The sequence below is a fragment of the Misgurnus anguillicaudatus genome, chromosome 3 (assembly GCF_027580225.2).
Source record: "Misgurnus anguillicaudatus chromosome 3, ASM2758022v2, whole genome shotgun sequence".
NCBI lineage: Eukaryota > Metazoa > Chordata > Actinopteri > Cypriniformes > Cobitidae > Misgurnus > Misgurnus anguillicaudatus.
The window spans coordinates 26440122-26448508 of NC_073339.2; the positions used below are offsets into that span (position 1 = coordinate 26440122).

Consider the following 8387-nt stretch of genomic DNA (forward strand, 5'->3'; position numbering starts at 1 on the left):
AATAGAGCTGTGTCCCAATTCAAGGGCTGCGACCTTATTCACCTTATTTTTCACGACAACAAGGGCGGCGCCATTTCGCTCATTTTGTCAACGTGCTTCCGGCCGCATAGATGAGCAGCTGAGGCAGTGGCTGAAGGCGACGTGTTAAACTTAAAAAGCTCACTTAAGCGCCTTTATGTTTGTTTCTTACCAATTTTAACGGACGGGAAGCCGACTTAGGAACACCCTTTTCCCAAGTAATGGTTCGACAACGATGTTCCGGTAACTTTAAACCACGTCGGGTGTTGAAAAGGAGGTCAGTTTCAGGTAAGCTATCTTCGCTAAATACTGCGGTAAAGTTGGTTTGATATTCAGGCATTCGGACTTTTGGGTTCAATAACTTTGTTAATATGCATTTAATAGTGAAAATTTCATCAGATTACACCTACCAATCAAAATGTGCATATTTTACAAGGCGATTAAGTCAGCAGCCATATCACCCTGTAGCCCAAGACAGCCTGCCCACTGAAGCTAAGCAGGGCTGAGCCTGGTCAGTACTTGGATGGGAGACCACCTGGGAAAACCAGGTTGCTGCTGGTAGAGGTGTTAGTGAGACCAGCAGGGGGTGCTCACCCTGTGGTCTGTGTGGGTCCTAACCCCCCAGTATAGTGACGGGGACACTATACTGTCAAAAAAGCACCATCCTTCAGATGAGATGTTAAACCGAGGTCCTGACTCTCTGTGGTCATTAAAAATCCCAGGATGTCCTTCGAAAAAGAGTAGGGGTGTGCCCCGGCATCCTGGCCAAACTTGCCCATTGGCCTACTAATCATCCCTCATACTAATTGGCTATATCACTCAGTCTCCTCTCCACTAATAAGCTGGTGTGTGGTGGGCGTTCTGGCGCAATATGGCTGCCGTCGCATCATCCAGGTGGATGCTGCACATTGGTGGTGGTTGAGGAGATTCCCCCATTCATATGTAAAGTGCTTTGAGTACTGAGAAAAGCGCTATATAAATGTAACTAATTGATTAATTAATTAAAAAGTCGCGGTTTTTAAGTTTACAATTCTTACAGCATATCAAGTGCTTTGTTTCTTGCATATCGGGGATAAAGTCATTACAGAAATATACATGCATGTTTGGGTTTATACAAACGTTATACCATCCACACTTGTGTGCATCACAGTGATAATCAGACAACTATTATAACTATTTGCATTAGATGAAGATTTTTTTCTGCCACTGTGTTGTGTTGATTTATTAATGTCATAAAGAAGTTCAATAGGTTTGGAAAAGATGGACTGAGTGCTCCAATGAAATCCTATTTTGGACCATACAGAACAAGTTACACCCCAGTTTTTTGAGTTCTTATCTGTTTTTGTTAAGTGTAATGAAGAGTTGTGATCATTATAATAAAACGTAACAGTGTTCTTCATGTGTTAAATGTTGAATGACAGGGTATACCATCTTTTATATTTTCTTGTTGTATGAGATTTTCTTTATTTATTACATTAAACTCTCACAGTATTAACTGTTGTGTTGTGCATTAATTTATGATTTGATTTAGGGATGCACCGATGGGATTTTTTTGGGCCGATACCGATTTAAGCAGACAACTTCTGGCCGATACCGATGCCGATACCGATATTAAAAACTTGTATACAATACTATACAGTTGGTCTATTAGCTAGTTTATTTCTGCATCAAATTATTTTTACTGAACATGGATTGTATCTAATTAACATTCAACTGACCAACATAATAAGAGGCACAAATTAAGCTTAAACAAATATAATAAGACAACATGACAACCTTCAAAGGTGGTTTTTGCTATTCAGCATTTCTTTTATTAACAACATTAACAAATTTTTTACATATAATGGATTTCTTTAATAAACATAAATAATACCAGTGCTATTGCTTTAAACAGAGTATAAATATTGCTACTTCAAAAAAGTTGGACTTCTTGCCCCACTAAAGTGCAGTCTGTTTCTTTTATTGTCCCAAGACATTTGAGCCAGCTCAACAAAGGTTTTCTGTCGGTGCTTAAGTATAGTGCACACTAGGGCTGGACCAGAATGTTCGAATATTCGTTCCGTTGGTTGACATTCGATTTTCAGTTTTAAGATTCGAATATATATATATTTTACAGCGTTAATGCAGAGCTTTTGCCAAGCAGGAAGTGCGCTTTACGCTCCAGCTCTATAGGTGGCGCAGAGAGACCAACATCCATAGCCAACAGCATCAAACGCCACCAGTAGAAGAGATCAGAAAGAGATCAGCCGTTTCTCAATATGCATTCTTGTCTGTACTTGCGTTCTTGTGGACTTGTGAAACATCATCAGTCGCGGCCCAAGTACTGTTCCAATTCAAAGTTCGCATCAAGCCCAAGTTCACATAAAATCCTCGGATGTGTTCTTGATCCGCCCATTTTATCGAGGATGCATCAGAGGAGACTTGTGTGGACTTATGACAGCGAAGTTTCCCAGAATGCATTTTGCGTCAGGAGTTCGTTCTTCCGAGTCTAAACTTGCAAGTTCGAACTACGAAGGACACAAGTCTGAGTTTGGCGTACTTGGTATTGAGAAACGGCTATCGCCTCCAACAGAAAGCGGGCTTCCTGCTTTGGCATTCACGCTAATAGTGTTGTAAATAACGTTCAGTTTCTTCACAAGACATCAATATGTCACACGGAGTTATGGGGGATTACTTTTGTATTAGATATACATGTTTAAAGTGGCGAATCGGTTGACTTGCATGACGGAGCACTGGGGTTTCTGCAAAATATCTTCTTTATTGTTCTACTGATGAAAAACATATTGGATGGTGTAAGTGTAAGTAAATAAACTTGATTTTGAAAGTATGCTACCGTTTTATTACAGTTTGTTGAACTTCATTCATTCGTTCATTTATTTACGTTGTTTTATTTAAAAGGCCTAAGTTACCCTTTACGTTATCAGTAATTACTATGCTTCTAATTTCTGATACGGAAGTGTTTGTTTGTTAGAAAAATGTTAGGCTAACGTTACCTTATTAAAAGTATTGCTCGTGTTTTGTTTCACTAATGCTGTTCTCGCAGCACGCGTGACAGGCACGCCGCTACATACGCACACAGATTCCTGCCTTTATTAAAGAGAAACATATGTTCAGCCCCTCCTTCCGAAGCTTTGAATATTTGATTTGATTTCTACTAGAGCTTTGAAGCTCAAAAAATGGTATTCGGAACAGCCCTAGTGCACACCCAAACATTAAATCATTTTAATTGAACAACAGACATGCAATTCGTTGACTTTATGCGGTTTATTAATAAACAGTCGGTATCGGCCTTTCTCGTGCTATTGCCGATATGCAGATGGTTTCAGATTCATCAAAAATCGGCCGATAAATATCGGTGGTCGATGCATCGGTGCATCACTAAATTTGATTATTTGATATTTACAGTGTTTCACTGTCCATGGCACTGAACTCATCATGTTATTGACTACACAGAAAGCATGTCATCAAACAGAATGTTTATTTAATTATCATTCAATTCTAACTAATGAAGAAGTTTATTTTAATCCTAATCTACATGAATATGAGTTTACCATTATAATCACATGCAATTTGTTTACCATGAAGTTATGCATTATTTGTGTCATGTGTTATGCTGTGTGTGGGTCAGGAGTTTGTTTGACATGGGATTGCTATTGCAACCCAGCTGTGTTTATTCATGTTTCATGTCAAAGGGCACAAAGGGTTTAAGTAAGTGAATAACCTAGGGTCAAATAGGTCATGGGAAGGAGACACTGGTCTGAGGAATGTCATGTGGTTCTTCAAGTTACAAGCCTGAACAGAAACATATTGTTTGAACCAGGGAGGGGAGAGAACCAAAACCTATATATTTACCAAGCCATGGCTCAGAGAGTCAGACTGATTTGAGGATCCTCCCAGGACTACACTCTGGTTCTGGGGGGATTCACCAGGGCGGCCTCGGCTTCTTATTTGACCGGAAAATAAAAGTCTATCTCTTGAAATCAAAACCTTAGACTGAAGATTGTTGCATTTGAGGAAAAGGAAAACCACAACATTTGGTGCCGAAACCCGGGATAGAAAAGAGCTGGACAGTCGCACCACCTGAGCGAACCTGACGAGCAACACAAACAGCGTATGGCCATATACTAAAGGGTAAGCACTTTTTGCTTATTTATTAGGTTTGTGTTGTTTGCCAGAATTTGCTCCAAGTGGTGAGAAATTTAAGCTCTTCTAAATTTAAGAACCATATATGTGAACTGGGTTTTGATTTCAAGGGTACAATCTAACTAAGGCATGCATGAATCTGTATTAAATTACTTTTGCTTTGATGATCAAGGTGAATTGAAACAGATTTTAAATGAAGAGAACGCGTAAGAGTTGCCTATATCTGTGGTTGTAAATGTATGATATAGAAGTCTGTGCCTGTGGTCGGAGGTGCAAGGTCACAGAGGTCAATGTCGTGTGGTTGGAAGTGTTTATCGATATTGACAGTATACCGTGTAAAAGTGGTATATTTTATTGTTTTAGTTAACGACCATGTTGATGGAGATGTAATGGTCATTCGATTGGGGTATATAAGGTGATATCAAGAGGTGGCATACAAGGTTTTATGTATGAAAATATATGTACTCTGTGTGTTTGAATTTTGAGTGTGTATGCAGCTGCATTGTGTGAGTGAGAGAAATATGAATTTGCATCTGGTAAGCAGGGAGAGACTTTCCCTTGAGCAGTCTCTGCAGGCTGTTAAGGGGGGTTTAATTGCTTTCCTGTGAGGGTAGGGTGAATGACTACTGGGTTAGAGTGTGGAATAATGAGCCCTAAAAAAATAAAAATAAATAAAGTGTTTGACATAAATGCTAATTGGTTATTACTGAAAAATGATTTGGTTAATAATTTGGTTTATAGGTTATCAAACATACATTTGAAATTTAAGGTTTGGTAAAAACAATTGACACCAGATGGGACATCAAAAAGAGCACAGAACCTGAGACCACAGCTGGCTTTCTCGATGGGCAATGCAATCAGGTGGCCACCTAAAGAGATGAGCAGCTTTGCTTGTTAAAAGATTGTATTGTTCACCTGAGATGGCTCGTGGTGGTCAAAACTCACAAATGCTCTTCCAAATTTAGGAATAAAAAGGCAAATTAAAGATTATTAGATTAAATGATAAGAATAAAGGGTTTCATTTTCAAAAGGAATGTGTGCTAGGACGGATGATGGTTTATTGTGTGAATGAGTTTTTATTTTGTCATTGAGTGGCTTGGATAAAGATTTAATGTTAAGTTGAGAAGACGCCTAAGAAGTTTCACGAAAGAGTCGTGAGGAACCTGAGTGTTACCGTGTCGAGGCAGACACGTTGGGGTTCGGAGAGAAGAGTACTCAAATCCTGTAGGTCAGGTACGGTCTATGTGTTATTTGTCTTGTTGTTTTGGAACGCCCGGGCTGATGAGAGATATTGTTTTTGTTTTATTTGTCATGTCGGATTGGTAAATTGTGTAAGTGAATCTTTTCCACGTTGATGGAAGTGTAGTGGAAAGATGAACTTGGCCAGGTATTCTAGATAGAGTTGTTTTATTTTATTTGTGTGAGAATGTAATGTGTCTGTGATGTAATGAGTCTGTGTGAGCAGGTCTGAGATGGAAAGAGTGGGGGCTGAGTGAGTAGTGGGTGTGTCTTTCTCCTGTGGCTCTAAAGAGGGCACAGAGAGGTGTTGTGTTACAGGAGTGAATGGTTGTTTAAAACTATAAAAAAGGGAATAAAGTTTAAAGGATGTGAATATGAGTAAGAATATGAGTATGGATAAGAGACAGTTATAAATGCTGGGTATTAAAGATTAGATTTGAAGACATTGTGGTTCTGAGGTATTGTAGCAAAAAATATTAGTTATTACAGTGAAGTATACAGCTACTTCTAGAAATTAAATAATTCATTTAAATGATTGATTAAAATAAAATATTGTGCTCAATAGGAAAGATTGCTTGTCCAAAAAAGGACAGATGTTGGTGATGGTATTTGACATTATTTGACAAAACATTACAAAATATTATAAAGGAAATTTTATTTTAAAGACACATTGGAAATCTAAGTAACTATTTGGAGAATATATAAATTGGACAAATAAAAACAATACGTTTGTGAAGTGGTTAAATGAGAAATAATTATAAAATATAAGGTGTGTTATATTGCAAAGAAAAGATTATGGCAGTCACATTGATGGAAAAATAAGGATTAAACAACTGTTGTGTGGAGAATTAGAAAATAGAATAATTGGATGTTCAAATGAGGAAACATTTGATGTGGCATCGTGTGAGGAGAAATACAACTAAATAAAAATATAAACTAATAATAAGATAAGAGGAGATAATTCTTAATTCTTAAAAAAAAACAGACAAAGAAATGCTCAAAGGGAGAAAGAGAGAGAGAGAGAGAGAGAGAGAGAGAGAGAGAGAGAGAGAGAGAGAGAAAGGGTTCTAAATGGTCACCAGATTTGACCTGTAAAGGTCAACTCTTATTGCTCGAGGGAATTGTGGGATTAAGCAAAATCTAGCAGAAAGACAGAGGTGAAGCTTTAAAAGAAAAACAACAAATTAGAGAAAAAAGAGTAGATACCAAGTTATTAAAGGTGGAAATAAAGATGAAAAATTAAAAAGGACAGAAAAATTATTAAAAGGTGAATGACACAGATAAATTATATAAAGAAAAAAAAAGATTTAACAAAATGAAGAAGAGTCTTCATCTGATGATTAAAGGTGGTCACAAAATACATTTTATTTTAAATTGAAAGGCAATATTTTGCAATGGGTTAAGTTAAACCTTGAAAGGCTGAAAGCTCTCATCCTTTGACATTCAAGAAAGTGACTAAAAAGCTGGCAAGAAACAGACAATGAAAAACTGTGTGTGACATCAAAGTGTTGGAGTTGCAAAGAGAGGAGTAACTCATAAACTGGACTGAGAACACATTCTATTTGAATGGGACTATAATTGATCTCAAGCAGTGAAGGGGGCACTGCATATGTTCAGAGACAATTACAAGGATGAAACACCAAAAAGACTGAGTGGAGTCCAGAAGGAGACTCACAAAGACAATAATTTTCTTGGAGACAAGAGAAAAAGTGGACACTGAACTCTCCATCTTCATACAAGCCGTTGAGTGAAAAAGGGGAAAGAGTAAACAGCCGTTCAATGTTTAGCAAAAGACCCTGTTACTATAGGGACACAGACAATCTTTATGAGAAAATCAGCTAGACAAATTTAAAGGCTGATCAAGAACTTATGTTGTTAGGTGTGACTACCTGTTCTGAAATCAAATCAGACTCCTATTAATCTGACAGGAAGAAATGCATAATGAAAATTTGGGGTTTTTGAATTTGGTATTCTACAGAGGAAGGTAGAACTCCAATGAAGGTACTAAGCTAAAAAGCAAATATAAATGGCATAGAACAGCTATGGCAGAAAGGAAAATAAAATAGATAAAAGAAATAAATTTAAATAACACCATAGGTAAACAAGAAAAAAGCTGTGAGAATAGAGAAAAGAAATAACAAACAAACTTAGCATTTCAAGCACATAAATCTAAATGGTATCTAGTGTACAATTTAAACCTCTGGGGTCTAAGGGGTTTTTTGGGCCCTGGGGAAGTTTTGACATGCACTGACATTTGTGCTTTTTTCAGTTGCTTAAAAACATATTAATGGCAAAAGTCTCATAACACTGCGTTCAGCACAAACTGGGCTACAATATCATATAATCAACATGTATGTACATGTTTGTATTTTTGAGAGAAAAATGTTTATGCGTGGTTTTTGAAAAAGCAAAAATTTTAAGTCACTGATATAAGTCCACAAAACTAATTCTAAACATGTTTTCCCAAGACTTTTCAAAACAGGATCTAGTAGTCTAGAGTTTTTTCTTCAAAATGATGGGAAAATCATTCGGCCTACTCGTTCACATAAAGCAAGATATTGATTTACAATTTCTAAGACACTTTTGCTTGGGAAAGGCTGTATGCGTGGAGGCGGGAAAGCTCCTGAATAATCAATGATTGACAGCTGAGAGACAAAAGGGTTGCATAATGAGCCACATGAGCCTTGTGGGGATGTTCAACAGGAATGTAACTTTCTCTGTAGTAAAACCATGATGGTTTACTTTTCAATTTAAATGTAAATACACACACAATATATATATATATATATATATATATATATATATATATATATATATATATATATATATATATATATATATTACATTAATTTCACATGTAGGCTATAAGTTACCTTTTAAAAACCATAGTAGCCTAATCAAAGTGAACACAGGGTTTGTGTGCAGCAAAAAGCTCAAAAGAACAACTGCCTATCGTTGTTTGGACTCTTAGTTGTGTTTTTGTAATC

At 37.0% G+C, this 8387-nt stretch overlaps 1 pseudogene; it reads left to right on the forward strand.

Moving 5' to 3' along the window:
• The first annotated feature begins 462 nt into the window (after window positions 1-462).
• LOC141363577 (5S ribosomal RNA) lies at window positions 463-579 on the forward strand (annotated as a pseudogene).
• Window positions 580-8387: the final 7808 nt, after the last annotated feature.